The sequence below is a fragment of the Micromys minutus genome (assembly GCF_963924665.1).
Source record: "Micromys minutus genome assembly, chromosome: 5".
Classification (NCBI taxonomy): Eukaryota; Metazoa; Chordata; class Mammalia; order Rodentia; family Muridae; genus Micromys; species Micromys minutus.
In genome coordinates this window covers 34298794-34318763 of record NC_137974.1, presented here as the reverse complement: position 1 = coordinate 34318763, position 19970 = coordinate 34298794, and positions in this window count along the sequence as shown.

Below are 19970 nucleotides of genomic sequence, written 5' to 3'. Positions count from 1 at the left end.
ATGTCAGACATAATCAACTTTGCTTAAAACCTTACCTTAATATGCCACATTTTTATCCAAAAATGCCCAAAGTTGACATATTTACTAAGAATCATTTTTACAGTATTTAAAATTTTCTGAGTCTTCACCGGATCTTCTCTGGTAGAACCCACTTGAATCTCAACTGAATATCTGTGACTTCTTCTGACTGAGACTATTCTCTATATTTTTTTTTTGTTTCAGAAATCATGGCTGTTGTGTTTTTCTGACCATAGAATTGTTCCTTACTTTTCAGTAGGAAATCCTCTGGGCTTCCTTCTTCATCATCAGATTTCTTTTGTCCTAATTCGGGAAGAACATCTCAGAAATAAATTACTGCCCTTACCACATTGTGTGCTGTACATTATTACTATTATTCTTTCTACCTGTTCAATGAATTTGATCTAAACTTCACCACTATGAAGTTATATTATTCCTTTATGCCCTCTTCTAGACTATACTTCTTGGAAGAAATTGAGGAGTGAACAGTTGTGCTCTACATGTTGAAAAATAAATCTTAAATATAGTAATACAGTTGTGTCTGTTCTCTCTCTCTCTCTCTCTCTCTCTCTCTCTCTCTCTCTCCCCCCCCCTCTCTCTCTCTCTCTCTCTCACTCACTCTTTCTTTCTCTCTCTTTTGCTCTCTCCTCTCCTTCTCACTCTGGCTCTCCGGTTCTCCTGCTCTTTCACACTCCGTCTGTCCCTCTTCCTCTCTTCCTCTCTCCCTCTCTCTCTCTCTCCCTCTCTCTCCCTCCCTCTTTCTCTTTGTGTATTTTTGTACGTGTGTGTATGTGTGTGTGTGTACATGTGCATGTGCAAGAGAAACAGAGAGACAGAGAGAGAGAGAGAGAGAGAGAGAGAGAGAGAGAGAGAGAGAGAGAGAGAGAGAGCACCTTCTGATGGCTTCTGTGTGTCTGTTGTGTAAACCTGTTTTTCTGTTGTCTTGTATTTAAACATGTTCTCATTTTTTGCATCAATATATATTCTAAGCTGGTTATAAGTCAGTTAGTTATTATTTTTTCTTTTACAATATGTCACTTATTAATGAAAATAAGAAACATAGTCAAAGGTCTAATGTCATGGGACAACTTTATTTTTAAATTCAACATTTTTCCTTTATTTTTCTTCTTACATTTTAAAAATTTCATATATTTTATACCGCTAAAGTCATTCCAGAAGCTCTCCTCATCCCTCCCTACCCATGTAATTTTTTTCCAAAAATAAGCAAAAATAAATGAAAGAATGGTAAAACAATAATGATTTTAAAACATCATGCTTAAAAAACAAACACAATCCCCCACCAATCTCTAGATAAATAAAAAAACACATACAAAATAAGAACTGTGGCATCTATTATATTTGGCAACTACTCCTGAACAAAAGGGTTCTCCTAAAGTTGTTGGTATATGCAGTGTTACTTTACAGGAGAAAATTAATTTACCTACATCAGCAGATATAACTGTCATTTCTGTTATTAACCTTTATCCTCAAGGATAGGTAATCATTCCTCCATTCATTTAACAAACACAGCAAACTTAATTATAGCATAAAACCAAAGCTGTCATATCTGAGTGGAAAAAAAAAAAAACAACCTAAGAAAAGTATCTAAGATAAGAATCAACAGTCATAGACACATTCATTCTTGTCCTCAAGAATCCCATAAAAACAGTAAACTGGAGTCATGAGATAAGCACACTGGATCTGGTGGAGACTCAAGTAGGTCCTGTGCTTTGTGCTTCATTGTCTGTGAGTTCATATGAACATTTCTCATGCTTATTTAGAGGGTCTTGGTTTCTTGATGTCCTTCCTCACATCTGGCTCTTCTACTCTTTCTGATGTCACTTTTCTGGGTTTCTCTGAGCAGTGAGAAAAGGAATTAAATGGATATATTCTATTTAGAGGTATGTGTTACATGTACTCATCATTCTCTATATCTGTTCCTATGAGTTGTAGGAGGAAGCTGTTTTGATGGTAACAAGGCATTCTAAGAGTATAGCAGAATGCCATTGCATTGCTACTATCTGGTTTTATATTGGTCCCTGGAATACTCAGTCTCAGTTTCTTAGTCACCCAGCCAGTGTCAAGTATGGATTATATTTCTTTGAGTGAGCCTTAAGTCAAATCACTTATTGATTGGTTACTTCAGCAAGCTTTGTTCCACCATTACACTAGCATATAAGTAGTCAATACATCATTGCAAATAAAGGTTTGTTATTGGCTTTGTGTTTACTTTTCTTAACATCCACAATGTCCTCCTATACCAAAGATGCTCACATACAAAAGTGAAGGTTTTACATAGGCTCCAGCTCTGTATTTCCATGTGTAAATATGTGCTGTCTGAAGCAAGGAGGCCTTGCTGTCAGTATGCTGAAGGCAATCTACATTCTAAGACTTTATCTAACAACTCTAAGAATATGTAACAGAACAACACAACAAATGAGAGATCTTGCTGGTAAGGATATAGAGTAAGAGGAAAATTAGTTCTTAGCTGGTAGGAGTGCACACTGATACCTCCATTGTGGAATTAATGGTGACAGTTGGAAAGATGAAAATCAGTCTATCTAAGATCCAAATATACCACATTTGGCATTCAGCCAAAATTTTCTTCCACTGAGGAACTGGCACAACAATATTCATTGCATGACAGCCAGAAATTGTAAACAGCCTAGATATCCCTTAACAGAAAAATAATAAAGAGATATGATATAAAAGGAAGTAATACCTGGCTATTAATTTTTTAAATGACAGAAAAATGGTTGAAACTAAAAAAAAATTATTCTGATTGAGATATTACAAATATAAGTCAATAATAGTTAAGATATGAACTGTAGAACCACAAAGTGTAAGAATAAGAGACCAGATGGGAGGCGAGAATTCTACTCTTTGCCGATGACATGATAGTGTACTTGAGTGACCCCAAAAATTCCACCAGAGAACTCCTACAGCTGATAAACAAGTTCAGCAAAGTGGCTGGATACAAAATTAACTCAAACAAATCAGTAGCCTTCCTGTACTCAAAGGACAAACATGTGGAGAAAGAAATTAGGGAAAACGTACCCTTCACAATCATTACAAAAACTATGAAATACCTTGGTGTGACTCTAACTAAGCAAGTGAAGGACCTGTATGACAAGAACTTCAAACCTCTAAAGGAAGAAATTGAGGAGGATCTCAGAAAATGGAAAGATCTCCCATGCTCATGGATTGGAAAAATCAACATCTTAAAAATGGCCATCCTACCAAAAGCAAAATACAGATTCAATGCAATCCCCATCAAAATTCCAACCCAGTTCTTCATGGAATTGGAAAGATCAATGTGCAATTTCATATGGAATAACAAAAGACCTAGAATAGCGAAATCCATCCTCAAAACAAAAATACATCTGCGGGAATCACTATCCCTGACCTCAAGCTATATTACAAGGCAATTGTGCTGAAAACTGCATGGTACTGGTACAGAAATAGGCATGTGGATCAATGGAATAAAATAGAAGATCCAGAAATGAGCCCTCATGTATATGGTCACCTGATTTTTGACAAAGGAGCAGTAAACAGTCAATGGAAAAAAAACAGCCTATTCAACAAATGGTGCTGGTCCAACTGGCACTCAGCATGCAAAAGAATGAAAATAGACCCATTCTTATCTCCTTGTACAAAGCTCAAGTGTAAGTGGATCAAAGATCTCCACATTAAACCAGATACACTGAAACTATTAGATGAGAAAGTTGGGAAAACTTTAGAACACATAGGTACAGGAGAAAATTTCCTGAACAAAACACCAATGGCTCAAGAGCTAAGGTCAAAGATCAACAAATGGGACTTAATGAGATTGCAAATTTTCTGTAAGGCTAAAGACATCGTCAAGAAAACAAAACGGCAACCAACAGAATGGGAAAAGATCTTTACCAACACCACATCAGATAGAGGCCTAATATCCAAGGTGTACAAGGAACTCAAAAAGCTAGACAGCAGAGAATCAAATAACCCTATTAAAAAATGGGGTACAGAGCTAAACAAAACGTTTTCAGTTGAGGAACACTGAATGGCTGAGAAACACCTGAGGAAGTGCTCCACATCCTTAGCCATCAGGGAAATGCAAATCAAAACAACCCTGAGATTCCACCTCACACCAGTCAGATTGGCCAAGATCCAAAACTCAGATGACAGCAGATGCTGGCGAGGTTGCGGAGAAAGAGGATCACTTCTCCACTGTTGGTGGGGTTGCAAGCGAATACAACCACTCTGGAAATCTGTCTGGCGATACCTCAGAAAAATGGATATAGTACTACCTGAAGACCCAGCTAATCCACTTCTGGGCATATACCCCAGAGACACTTTAATACACAACAAAGATATATGCACCACAATGTTCATAGTGGCTCTATTTATAATAGCTAGAAGCTGGAAGGAACCCAGATGTCCTTCATAAGATGAATGGATACAAAAATTGTGGTACATATACACAATGGAATACTACTCAGCCACCAGAAACAATGACTTAACCAAACTCTTAAGAAAATGGCTGCATCTAGAGAACATCATCCTAAGTGAGATAACCCAGTCACAAAAGAACAGACATAATATGCAGTCACTGATAGTGGGATGCTAACTCCAGAGGCTTGCACTCCCCCAGAAACAACTCACAGACTCTATGAAGTCCAAGAAATAAAGATAACAAAAAAATACACATATATTTACAAAACAAGAAGACTTTGACTATTTCCTTGTTGAGTTTTGTTTTGCATGTACTTTATGCTTATTGTAACTATTAGGTTTTCAATGCATACTGTCAAGCCCTTGAAAAAAATCAAGTACTGACTAAAAAAATATATTCACATGGTTTTATGTAAAAATTATTTTAATGTCTGAAAAAACTGTACTGACAAAAATGTATAATTTTAAGCAAAAAATGTTTAAAATCTGTACATTTATCTTTGTTTTGTAAAATAAAGTCGTTTAAAAAAAAAAGAGACCAGATGGGCCATATAGATCTCATCAGTAATGAGAAATAGGTACATATGATGTAAGTGGGTAATAGAATATGACAATCAAATTCAGATGGAGAGTGGACAGGAAGTTGTGGAATGCAATATAAATAAAGGCTGAAACTGAGGTACAGTTCGAATTAGTATGAAAATCTAATAAATTAGACTCTTCCTAAAGTATATAATTAATGAAGTTTTCTTAAATAAAATAAACCAAATAATGTGGTAGACAGAATCTCAACTAGCCCCCTTTTATTAACCACTAGCTTCCAGTAGTGGGAATGGATTTTATCTGAGTATAGGGGGCAAATGGAAACCCAGTTGCACTCCTGAAATCATTTTGTTGAGAAATAGAGCATTTTTATTGGATGTTTTATGTATTTATACTTCACATGTTATCCCATTTCCCCAGTTCCACCCTTGTGCATTCATCCTCCCCCTGCTTCTCTGAGGATGTTCCCCCTCCCACCCATCCAGCCCCACCTCACCACCTTGACATTTGCCTACACTCCGAAAAGAATCCTTCACTGGATCAAGGGCTTATCTTTTTTTTCTTTTTTTTTTTGCATACTGACAGGTCTTTATTTTTTTATTAAAAATTTATTTTATTTTTAATCACAAAATAAAACTGCATTAAAAGAATAAATTTACTAGTGTATTAACTTTAGGACCTATTGTGCTATTCTTGTCAAAGTTTTTTTAATTGAACAACTTTATTTTAAAAAACAAAGATAAATGTCTTATTGATGCCAGACAGTGTCATCCTCTGTTACATATGCAGCTAAAGACATGGTTCACTCGATGTGTACATTTTGATTGGTGGTTTAGTCCCTAGGAGATCTAGGCAGTCTTGCTGGTTAATTTTGTTGGTATCAGCAATAGTGACTGGATATGTTGGTTGCATATGGAATGGATCCCCAGGTTGGCCAGTCTCTGAATAGACTTTTCTTCAGTCTCTGTTTCACTTATTTCCCCTGTATTTCCTCCTGTGAGTATTTTGTTTCCCCTTCTAAGAAGTGCTTGCTGACAGAAGCCAGATATGGGTGTCACTCAAGCGGCTTTACTAGAGTCTTACTGATACAGATGAGTATACTTACAGCTAACCATTAGACTGAGCACTAGGACCCAAAGGGACTGGGGCTGGAGAAAGGACTGAAGGAGCTGAAAGGGTTTGTAACACCATAGGACAAACAACAATATAAACTAAACAACCCCCCCCCAGAGCTCCCAGGGATTAAACCAATAAGTACACAGGGAGAGACCCATGACTCCAGCCATGTATGTAGTAGAGGATGGCTTTGTCTGGCATCAATGGGAGAGGTGGCCTTTGGTCCAGTGAAGGCTAGTTTCCCCAGTGTAGCGGAATGCCAGGGCAATGAGGTAGGAGTATGTGCTTGGGAGTGGGAGCATTTGACTGGAAGCAAGGGGAATGGGATGGAAGATGGGGCAAAGGGAATAACATTTGAAACGTAAATACATAGAATATCCAATAAAATAATGGATATTTTACAGATAAAGCATTGTATTTTGATTTTTAAATATAATGGAAAAACAGCATTGTGAATAAATGAATAACATGGAAAATGCAATATATTTTAAAGACAACATAGGTAATGAACAAAAGTAATATTCCCTTATATTGATGTTTGCCAAGATTGTCCCTTCATCATAACATTGCATTTTTTCCTTTCCTTCCCTCTCTCCTTCCTTCTCTGCCTCTTTACTTCCATCTGTCATGAATCATGAATTCACTTAATTTTTACTGTGCTGATTACCAAAGTGAGCTTACTTCATGCCAGTTAAATAATTATTCTGCTACTGAATCATAGCACAGCTTCTTAGAGAATACCAGTAACAGGACTTCTTTTTTCAAATGTTTATGAAAATGATTAAATTAAAACACAACTACTCTGTTTTAATATAAAATTACTATTACTAATTTATTCAAAAGCATAAAGTTAATGAACTTGAACTCTATATTTTCAGTGTTATTTAGTAGAGATTACCCAAGAGGAAAATAAATAACTCACACACAATAATTATCCAAGTCTCCTCATATAATATCTCTCAAATAGATATTAATTTTAATAAAAATTACAATAAGATAGAAAACATTTCATTTCTCCATGCTCCATTTACAGAACCTATGATATTTATGTTTTGTATGATGTGCCATCAGAGAAAACACCCAGTGAATTATTTATTTGCTTAAATAAGAAACATTTGATATTAACAGGTTTCTGATGACTAGATATCATAAGGTGTGTCAAAGTGATAAATATCAGAGGGATTATTCTTTTAAAATGCTATGTATTTTTCTCCATGGACAATTACATTATAAGGGCAAAATCCTATTTGGATCACCTGGCATCTTAGATGTGAGCTTAAGCAAAGGATTTGTTTACAAGTTTTATTATTATTATTATTATTATTATTATTATTATTATTATTATTATTATTATATACTCTCTGTATTTATATTTCAAATGTTATCTCCTTTCTTCTCTCAGTTCCCATCCCCCCCCCCCCGAAACTTGTCTCCACTATGGTGTACCATCTTCAAATCACCCTCTCCCGTCAGTGTCTTGGCATTCCTCTACATTGAAAAAATACACCCTCAGTGAATTAAAGGTCTCTTCTCATGTTGATGCCAGGCAATGCTGTCCTCTGGTACATATATAACTGGAGTCATGGGTTTCTCCATGTGTGCTCAATGTTTGGTGTTTTAGTCCATGGGAGTTGTGGAGGGTTTGGTTCGTTGATAGTCTTGGTCACCTCATGAGATTGCAAACCCTTTCTGCTCCTTCAATTCTCTCTCTAGCACCTTCATTGGGGTCCTTGTGTTCAGTCTAATGTTTAGCTGCAAGTATGCAAAGATGTATCTGTATGACTCTGGCAGTACCTCTGAGGAGGCATTCATATCTGGTTCCTGCCTGTAAGTACTTCTTGGCATCAGCAATACTGCTTGGGTTTACTGGGTGCATCTGGGGTCAGGTGAGGCAGTCTCTGAATGATCTATTCTCCAGTCACTGCTCCTCAAATTGTCCCACTATTTACTCTTGTGAAGTTTTGTTCTCCTTTCTAAGAAAGACTGAGGCATCTACTTTCTGGCCCTCCTCTTTGATCTTTATAAGTTTTGTAGATGGTTTCTTGGGCATTCCAAGATTTTAGGGCTAGTATCCATTATAATTCCGTACATAACACAAGTGTTCTTTGGTGACTGGGCTACCTCATTCAGGACGACAGATTCAAGTTCCATCTATATGCCTAAGAACAATATTCGTAGCAGCCCTATTTATAATAGCCAGAAGCTGGAAAGAACCCAGATGTCCTTCAGTAGATAAACAGATACAAAAATTGTGGTACATTTACACAATGGAGTACTACTCAGCTATCAGAAACAGTGACTTTATTTAATTCTTAAGAAAATGGATGCATCTAGAGAATATCATCCTGAGTGAGGTAACCCAGTCACAAAAGAACAGACCTAATATGCAGTCACTGATAATTGGAAATTAACCCCAGAAAACTCTGAACATCCCAGAAACAACTCACAGCCTATATGAAGTTTAAGAAAAAGCAAAAGCCAAAAAAAAAAAAAAAAGAAAAAAGAAAGAAAGAAAAGCCATTATGCTTCACCTTTACACACTGTGAAACCTTTGACTATTTCCAGGTTACATCTTGTTTTACATGTACTTTATGCTCATTGTAACTAGTAAGATTTCATTGCATACTATCAAGCCTTTAAAAATATCAAGCACTGACAAAAATGTATTCATATACTTTTAGGCAAAAATGCTTAAAATCTGTACATTTATCTGTGTTTTTTAAAAATAAAGTTGCTCAGTTTATAAAAAAAATAAAATAAAATAAAATAAATCATAAAAAAAGAATTTCATAAAGTGATTGTTTTTTAGTGATGAGTAGTACTCAATTGTGTATATGTACCACAATTTCTGTATCCATTCCTCTGTTGAAGGATATCTGGGTTCTTTCCAGCCTCTGGCTATTATAAATAAGGCTGCTATAAATATGGTTAAGCATGTGTCCTTGTTAGATGTTGGAGCATCTTTTGGGTATATACTCAGGACTGGTATAGCTGGGTCCTCAGATTATACTATGTCCAGTTTTCTGAGAAACCATCAGACTGATTTCCAGATTTACAATCCCACCCGGAGTGGAAGAGTATTCTTCTTTCTCCACATCTTTGACAGCATATGTTTCATCTGAGATTTTTGTCTTAGCCATTCTGACTGGTGTGAGGTGAAATCCTAAGGTTGCTTTTATTTGCATTTCCCTGATCCAATGTTCATTTCTTTAGGTGCCTCTCAGACACTCAATGTTCCTCAGTTGAGTATTTTTGTTTAGCTCTCTACCCCATTTTTAATAGGACTATTTGATTCTCTAGAGTTTAAATTTTTAATTCTTTGTATAAATTGGATATTAGCCCTCTATCAGATATAGGATTGGTAAAGATCTTTTCCCAATCTGTTGGTGGCCATTTTGTCCTTTTGATAGTGTCGTTTGCCTTACAGAAAGACGGTTTGCAATTTCATGAGGTTGCATTTGTCAATTCTTGATCTTAGAACATAAGCCATTGTATTATGTTCAGGAATTTTTTTCTGTGCCTATGTGTTCTAACCTTTCTGTTTGATTAGTTCCAGTGTACCAGGTTTTCCCTACAGATCTTTAAGTCATCAAAGAGAACAGCTCTCTGTTTCTCATGTCTGTCAATGGTCATCAAGATTTTGAGTATCACAGTAATTATCTCTTTATTATTGTATGCAATTTAAAATTAAATAGAGTAAATCAGAAACATGAACAGCAGAAATCTTTCCTAAACACAAAGGACTTAATTAAGTGCATCCTCCAACCTGCCATCTGTTCTGCATCTCTGCTTAGATCAAGTTACAATAGACATTTTAACTCAGAAGTTGAGAAGAAGACATTTTTAGAAAGTTAAAATTTATTTCTGGTTGTCTGTTTTGATTTGGTTTGGTTGATGTGTTTTGTTTTTCATATATGTGTGTGTAATTATGCATTATATATATAGTTTTGGATATATATTTATTAAACTAAGTATATATGTGTGTGTACATTTCTGAACACATACAAAAAAGGTTGCAAAATATTTGATCACACTGACAACCTGTTTTTTTTTTTTTTGTTTGTTTGTTTTTTGTGTTTTGGCATGGTTTATCCTTAGAAAACACCTTTAATCCAAGAGCTTTCTCTTCAGTGTAAAGAAGATTCAGTGAAGTCAACCATAGGTCAAGAAGTAGAGCAAGCAACCAGTTGATAGAAAGTGAATATGGGGGGGATGGTAAAGGAAAACAAGAGGGGATGTAGAAAGGTAGACAAAGTAAAAAGAAATAAAATACATTTAGACTGAAGACTTTTGGAGGAGGTGGCTTGGAGAAGGCAAATTTCCTTTTGGAACACTGGCTATGGAGGAAAGTCAAGTGGGTGGTTTTTCTCAGCCTCTTTGAACTATCATACTTTCACCTCAGCAACTGTCTCCCTAGTTTTATTGGCAAAAATCAAAACAATTAATTCAGTTTTGGAAGAATATACTTGCCAAAGAATTATTCTTGTGACAACCTCATCTTATAAATGATCAAAAAAAAAAAAAAAAAAACCCTATGGTTCTTTGAGCAAAGTTATTAAACAGTGAATACAGAATGTTTTTTGTCTTAAGAGAATTTTAGGGCAATGTCAATAATGAATTTTGCCCCTCAGTTCCAATAGTTGTATTAATTAAGCTTTAGAAGCTTTTCTTGAATCTTATTCTGAATTCAGATCAGAAATTGAAGTATGCCAGAGACAAATAATGTCCTTTTCCTTCTGTGGTACCTGATTGAGACAAGCATTTGTATCTGATGAAGCAGCTTACTTTAGCTAGCTGTATAATGTGAAGGGGTGAAATTACCCTTAGCTCTGTCTTGGTCAGTCCAGTCAAGAAAAATCAGCATTTTGACTACTAAATTATTCCCTTTTCATCTGTATTTAACATCAGCAGCCTCTGTTGATTTCCTCTAAAGTAGTTTCATCAGTATTTCCCCTCAATTCTAATGTAAATTGAGGCATGAGATTTTCTGGCTCCTAGTTTTGTGTCTACTTAGCTGAACAACTTTGAAGAGGTTGGTTCTACCTATCAGTCAAACAGGAAGGAATAAAGACTAAGTTCTGGAGACCAGTGACAGAAGAAAAGGAAATGAAAAACTAAAAAAGACACAAAGCTCAGGTTCAAAAGATGTGGAAAACTTCTGTGTCTCATCATCACTTGCTGTCTGTCAGCTCCACAGCTGCCACCTGAAACAGAGGATGTAGGGCCACAGGTGTAGAAAGGAACAGAGTAAGGTTTTGTACAGGAAAACACAGGACAACCATGAACATAATCTTTCTTCAGTGGCCTGCCACTGAGATTTCTCATGTTCTAATTATGCTTCTGAATGACCCTTGAATTGGGGAAGCTCTAGTACCAGGAGAAAACAATCCCAAGAACTCACAGAGAGACTAACTTGCTGCAATCAGTCATGAGGTTTATTGGGGGTGGCAGAACTCTGGGGACTACACATATCTCACATAGAAGATAGAGGAGTCTGCCCCAAACTCAATAGGGGGACATATTTATAGGGAAAAATTACATAAGAACTTAGCAACAAAGGCATAGAAATTTCATTGGTTTATTCAAATTAACACACTCTGTCTGCTTTTGGATATGATTCAACTCTAGATCATCCAGTTTTGGGGCACACTGACCTTCATACTAGCTTTTCTCAGAACTGCAGAGCCAGACCTTATCTTGACCAGGGGGTCTGTGGTTTTGTTTTTGTCCTTGAGACATACTTGTCCTCAAGGCAGGGTCAGTGGGGCTAACTCGAAATTTTAACTCTTTCACTTCAAATATTCAATCATAATGACATTTAAAAATTATGATTATAGATGAAAAATGATGTTGTGTGATATGAACATCAATCAACTTGGATAAATCCTAGCATAGAAGCAAACAGGGTCATAATATCTGCTAAAATTTTCAGCAACAATTTTGAAGACTTTAATATTATTTTGATTTAAAAATAACTAAATTCATAGTAGTTTCAAAATACTCTTTCTTGGAACTGAAGACATTTCTTGTATTTTTGTAATATATTATTTATTGTGCTTATGCAATGAACATCTATGTTATCATAACATCAAAGAAATAAACACTCATTGTATTTTTCCCTTGATGAGGCACGGTGTAGTAGAAAGTCATTTTAACCTAAAAGGAAAAAAAATGTCTTTGAAAAATATCACAGAAGTAGAAACTACACATTTTTAAAAGATGTGATTTTTATAATAAAGATTCAAAGAAATATTTGCTATAATTTAAAAATCCAAATTGAAAGAAATTGAGAAAAGAAAAGTTTTACATATCCTATATAGCATGGATGCTTCTAATATGCAATTTCATATTATTCCTGGTGACTAATAATCTTCAAAAAATGTGCTTATATCAAAGAGAGTGTTCATTTTTCAAAAATTATATTATTTAGGTTGTGGGATTAAATATAAATTATGTGAAATTATTGAACAACTTCAGTTCCCAAAATACTGTGGGAAGGGAAAGGGAACACTAATATATGAAAGGTTACAGATTTTAATAACAATCACTTAGCAATATAATATTAAATAAATGTATATTACATTAATATTTCATAAAATATAAATGTGTTTTAAATATTTTTGTTTTCTTATAGAATACTGAGAAAATCAGAAAATAATATTGTCAAAATACAAAGTATTCATACTTTTATTCTTCAGAGATAAATATTTCAATATATTTTATTGTCTGGCATTCTGTATTTTCTTTTATGATTAGAACAGAAGATTTTTCAATATTAATGAAATCTAACTGGAGGACTAGATAGGGCTAAGATTTATTTCTTAATCTTTGTCTCTCATGTTTCAACATTAATATGATGCTCAGAAAAAGGTACTAAAATTGAAGATTCTAATAGCCCTCATATCAAAAGACTCTGAGAATTAGATTTTATAATTTAAGGAAACTGCTTTTAACATTTCTGGCTTATGATCATTTATCAGAAATTGTAGTGCTTTTTAATATTGAAAAATGGCATTTTAAAAGTGAAGAAACATTATCAATTCAGAACATGGCTATCTCTTGTTTGAGGAATTGATTTATTACCAATGTAAAAGAAAAGAAGAAAGTTAAAGAGAGGTTTTGACATCCAAAAACAATACATAAGATGAAAATAAAAAGAAAGTTTTTCCTAAAAATGAATTGTACAGCCTTCACTTCCTCTGCTATGAATCAAAAAGAAGAACTGAATGCTTTCGGTAGAATATTATATAAGGGACATAATCTCAAAGGACACAAGAAATCAGGCACAATTCTTTCTGTTTTGAGTAGAGATGCTTGGAAAAAAATGGTGTCTTAAGCTCTGCTTTGAATGTAAGCCTCTAAAAATGAAGAACATATATGTATACACATATGCACACACATACACAGACACACACATATACATATGTGTACAGGAAATAGTTATGTATAAAGTCATCTCGTGCCCATATCCTCCACATTATCACTATAACTTCAAAAGAAGAAGGAACACACAGAAAGAGGTAAAAGAAAAGAAAGCCACAGTCCTTCTTAGAAGAGAAAACAAAAGACTCATAGGAGGAGATACAGGATCAAGTGGAAGAACAGGAATGGAAAAGGGTAAGATTCTAGGGCTGCTTCACTTGGGCATCCTCCCCATGTGCAGCACAGGGCACAAGCACCATAGCTGATGCTGTGAGGTGCTTGCTGGCAGGAACCAGATAGGGGTACTACCTCAGGGGCTCTGCCAGAGTCATGCAGCTGAGCATGCTTGCAGCTAACCATTAGAGTGAGCACAGGGACCTCATTGAGAGTGCTGGGGTGATGGACGAAGGAGCTTAAGGGGGTTGCAGCCTCATGGAAAGAACAACATTGTCAACTAACCAAATCCTCCACAGTACCCAAGGACTAGAACACTAACCATTGAGTATTCACTAAGAGGCCCTAGGCTCCAGGCACATATGCAACAGAGAATAGCAATGTTTGGCATCAATGTGAGAAGAGACCTTTGGTCCAGTGAGGGCATGTATTTCCAATGTAGGGGAATGCCAATGCACTGAGTTAGAGAGGGTGAAAAGTAGTGAGTGCATTTTTGTGAAGACAAGTAGAGGGGAAGATGGATGGGAGCTGAGTGGGTAAAAGGGTTAATATTTTAAATGTAAATACAGAGATTATTTAATTTTAAAAAATTTATAAAAGAAAGAACTGCATTTTTAAACCTTGTTTAAAGGTGAGACAGGTGCTGTCATGTTAGACACATCACACTGAAGTTGATAAGATAAAAATCTGAAGCCATTTTGGAAGAGCATAAAATATGGCTCCAAGGAAAGCAATTACTGCCACTATTAGAAGGTGCGTAGGGGGGATGAGCTGCCTACTGCGCATACGTTAGACGCTTTCATTTATTTACTTGATGCTTTATGTGGCTCTCCTACAACTGTGTTGATGTTTTGTTATGCATAAACACAATAAATTCATTAAATATTTATTAACTTTATTTTAGATTATTGTTAAATTATTATAGTCTTCAGGTACAGATATTTTAACTACTATCTTTGTACTTCATAGGTGTGATTATTTTCTTCTTTTAGTTTTTAAGTTTATTATTTATATTATCATAGAAATGACCATGTATTTATTTTGTTTATATAAGTATACTGTTGCTTTGTCTTTACAAACACAAGAGAGAGCATCAGATACCATTACAGATGGTTGTGAGCCACCATCTGGTTGCTGGGATTTGAACTCATGACTTCTGGAAAGGCAGTCAGTGCTCTTACTAGTGAGGTGCTCTGACTTGTGTCTTTAGCAAGGAATTCTTGCTAAAGAATTGAAGGTACCTTCAAGCTCGTTTTCTGTGTAGCCTTTCAGGACAACTTGAAGAAGGAGATTTTTAGTTAGAGAATATTAAAAATGTACATTGAAAAACATTTTCTATGTATTTATTTCATTGTTCTTGACTTGTTTTCCATGTTGCCTTTTACAATTGCCTATCCCCTTCCACTGATCCCTTCTTTCCCCAAATAGTTCTCCTATCTAATTTTATAGCGTTTGTTCTCCACCGATAGTGTTTTATTATTGCATGCCCCAAAGCAAAATTTAGTACAGAGACCATTATTGTTCAAAAGTTTTACAAATTTTAAACTTTGCAAATTATATTCTAAAATATTGTTTCAATTTTTTTACTGTCATATTTTTTCCATGGGACAAGTTAGGTAACATATAAAAGTTAGCAGTAATATCCAAAGAGAACTGACCATTAATTAGGTGAAGAATAGTAAAAACTTTATCTTATAACTATCTAAGTGCTTAAGATGCATTATTGATTCTCAGAAATAATAAAAAAAAATAGCCAATACAAGAATCAGTTTAATTCCACTACACTCTCGGTGGTCCTCTTAGGCTACATTAGAAGTGAGCAGAAATGAATGACTGTGATTATCTCTGTTCTTCAATTTTTTAACTTATAGACTTTACTTACATGAGCATAAGTACTAAGTTCTAAACTGTCATTTCTTGGAGAAGCATCTAACGTGCATTTTTTCACAACAGAAAGGATATTGCTCATGTATGTTGCATTCTCTAACAATTAGTTTCACTTTTTCCTGTCTCATTTGCGCATCTTTCAAACTGCAACATGACAATTGTACAAGTATAAGAACAAGGAAGGGAGTAAAAACATGTATCTATAGCAAAATACTCAGGATGCTGATGCAGGGGAATATTGGACTCATGAATATCTTGAACTACAGATGTGAGAACATGTCCCAAAAATGGTACAGTGTCATATATCTGTGCTATGGAGCATAACTTACATATCTGTCTACTCAAGAGCTGCTATGTTTTACTCTTTTGTAATAAGAGCATCTGAACATAATCCTTTCAATAGTTTCAAAATATGCTATGAACTAATATTGACAACTATCCATATGCTGTAAAACATATATATTTCAGTCAAGATGTTGCCCCCACCCAGTCTGCTCTCCCTCATCCCATTCATCCTCTACCATCTTCTAAAGATACCTTTTCCTCCACTGCCAGATCTCCCTGGGGCTTCAAGCCTCTAATGGTTTAGGTGCACCTTCTCTCACTGACACCAGATCAAGCAGCCCTCTGTTGTATATGTGTCAAGGGCTTTGGACTAGCTTCTTTATCCTGATTGGTTGGTTCCTCAGTCTATAGGAGAACTCAGGGGTCCAAGTGAGTTAAGACTGCTGGTCTTCCTTTGGGGTTGTCCTCCTCCTCAGCATTTTCCAGCTTCCTCCTAATTCAACCACAGAGGGTCTAGACTTCAATCCATGAGTTGGGTGTATATGTCTGCATCTGACTCTTTCAGCTGCTTGTCCAGCTTCTCAGAGGACAGCCATGCTAGGCTCATGTCTGTAAGCACATCACAGCATCAGTAATAATGTCAGGACTTGAAGCTTCCTCTTGAGATAGATTCCCTAGTTGGGCCAGTCACTGGACCTCTTTTTTCTCAGTCTATATATATTTTATTCTTGGAAATTATTAATAGCCTTGGTACATCATACTACATACCTAAACATTCTTTTTTCTTATATAAATTGACTCACAAAAGGGCTGATAGAGAAAGCTGCTTATGTTTAATATTTTTCATAAAGTATTTGCTTAAGACAGTTCCAAATAAAATATTTTCAAAATAATTCTTACCATAAACCTCACAGAAAATTATTATCATAAGTGGAATTCCCTAGGGACTTCTAATTAGCAAACAAAAGTGCCTCCCTAGGCTGTTTTTAGACAGATGCTTATTCTCCCGAAACAGCTGTCTACATGTGCAATATTGCTCTCTCTCAAAAACCAGTTTGCAAAGCAGCAAAGAAAACATATTTATGAATCGTAGTATTTGAGCTTCTGTTTGAGAGTTGAAAATTATTACTTTAAATAGTTTCTAATTTATTGTATTTTGTATAAAATACTTTTCTCATAAAATATATTCTAGTCATGATATTTTTTGTTCCTCCTTCAACTCTTCAGAGATTTCCTCTTACCTCCCAACCTACCCATTCCACACACTTCCATTTTTTTTCCTCCTCCTCCTCCTCCTCCTCCTCTTCTTCTTTTTCTTCTTCTTCATCTTCTTCTTTTTCTTATTCTTCCTCCTCCTCCCCTTTCTTTCCCCCTTCTCCTCCACTCCATTTCCCCCTCCACTACCCTAACCCTTCCCCTCTCTCCATTCTCCTCCTCCTCTTCCTTCTTCTTCTTCCTCCACCTCCTCCTTCCCCTCCCCATTCTCCTTCTTTCCCTCCCCTTACCCCTCTCCCTCCTCCTCCTCCTTTTCTTCCTCCTCTGCCTCCTCCTCCTCCTTCTTCTTCTTTCTTCTTCTTTATAATTTAAAAAAAAAATAATCAAGCAAACAAAAACTAATAACCAAAAATGAAAAATACTGCTAGACAGATGGCTCAGTGGTTAAGAACACTGTCTGCTCTTCCAGAGTTCCTGAGTTCCATTCCCAGCAGCCATATGGTACTTCAAGAACACCTGTAATGAGATCTGATGCCCTCTTCTGATGTGTCTGAAGACAGCTACAGTGTACTTATATAATAAATAAATAAATAAATAAATAAATAAATAAATAAATAAATAAATCTCTTAAAATTAAAAATAAACTCACAGGAAAATTTTAAAAAAATCAAAAATAGGTTTCAGTTTTCTAGCTAATTTGAATATCATTATATACATATATCCATTTAGTAATATATTTATATTTTATACATATTATATAAAAGGTTAGTGGCCATATAAAGTAATCATTAACCCTGTGGAGATTTAATTTAATTTAACCTCATTTAAATGTGGTTAGTTTTTGTTTCTGGCACTTAGTTTTTTTTTTTTTTTTTTTTTTTTTTTTGCTTTGGAACAATAAACTAGTATGAAAGGTATTGCGCACAGAGCAATGTATATTATGAAAAAAATGAACTCACAAACTATAAGATTAATCTATGATTATTAAAGTAGGGATCTTTGATAAATAAGAAATTTTATCTCTCCAAAGAAAACCTTCATAATAATGGATGAATGAAATAGTATTTCCTTTATCTAATTGAAGTAAACATATAGAATGTTATAAATTTATATTATTTTTTGGAATAAAAATAAACAATATCTATCAAAGTAAAAAAAACCTAAAATATATAAGAAATAGTATTGCATAATTTGAAGTCAGATAAGATGGCTACAGAGCTAGAGAGCTCTCACTCTGAGAAGATGAAAACTCTGACATGTGAGAAACTTTTTAGAGAACTGGAACAGGATTGAAGGATACATGAACAAGTGTAGCAGTTGGGAAGAAGCAAACTGACAGATCATGAAGATCAATGAAAGCTACACAACCTGAACAGATAGACCTGTGTGTTACATAAGATGAAGTTCATTCACATGAATTTAATATTTCCTTTTAATCAAATCCTAAGCTGTAGTGTATAGTGTCAAGAATTGGCAATGTGCACTGATGGAGCATGGTTGATTCTGCTCACTTCTCCCTTACTGCTTCTCATCTCCCCACACATGCACACTTTCTCAGATGCAAATATTTACATGAGAACATCATCAATGGTATAGATACACACAGCTTTTCTTGTGTTTGAAGTAAAGAATTCTGATCTAACATTAAACAAGTTATCTTTCCATATAAAAATGGTAGTAGATAACAAACATTACATTGGTATGTTATATTTAAGTGTGCTTTTGAAATATGATGAGCATTGTTTAAAGTTAGAAGAGTTAATTTAGACTATAGCTTTTTTCAATGGAACAACTTTATTTTAAAGAAAGAAAATAAATGTACAGATTTTTAGCATTTTTGCATAAAAGAATACGAATATATTTTTTCAGTATGTGATTTTTGCAAAGGATTGATAGCATGCAGTAAAATCTTCCTACTTACAATGAACATAAAGTATATGTAAAACGAGATGTAACGTAGAATTAGTCAAAAGTTTATTGGTATATAAAGATTAAGCATTAAGGTTTTTTTATTTTTTTAATGAACTTTGTTTTTATTGAACTTCATATAGTCTGTGAGTTGATTCTGGGGTGTTCAGAGGTTTCTGGGGTTAGTATCCATTTATCAGAAACTGCATTCTTTTGTGACTGGGTTATCTCCCTCAAGATGCTATTCTCTACATGCATCCATTTTCTTAAGAATTTCATGCAATGAGAGCAGTACATAGAGGAAAACTCATAGCTCTGAGTGCTTCCAAAAGAAACTGAAGAGAGCGTACAGTAACAACCTGAGAGAACATTTGAAAGCTCTAGAACAAAAGGACAGAGTATGTATCAGCAACTTGACAGAACAGCTAAAAGTTCTAGAACAAAATGAAGCAGATACAACCAAGAGGAGTAGACAGCAAGAAATAATCAAACTTAGGGCAGAAATAGACCAAATAAAACAAAAAGAACCATTCAAAAAATCAGCAAAATCAAGAGATGGTTCTTTGAGAAAATTAGCAAGATTGATAAACTCTTAGCCAGACTAACAAGAGGGTAAAGAGAGGGTATCCAAATTAACAAAATCAGACAGGAAAATGGAGACATAATAAGTGAAACTGAGGAAATTCAAGAAATCATCAGATCCTACTACAAAAGTCTATACTCAACAAAGCTGGAAAATCTGGAAAAAATGAATGAATTCCTACACAGATACAGGATACCAAACTTAAACAAGAATGAGGTAAACCATCTAAATAATACCATAACACCTAAAGATATAGAAGCACTCATCAAAAGGCTCCCAACCAAAAAAGGCCCAGAGCCACATAGGTTCAGTGCAGAGTTTTATCAGACATTTATTGATGACATAACACCAATAATCTCCAAACTATTCCACAAGATAGAATCAG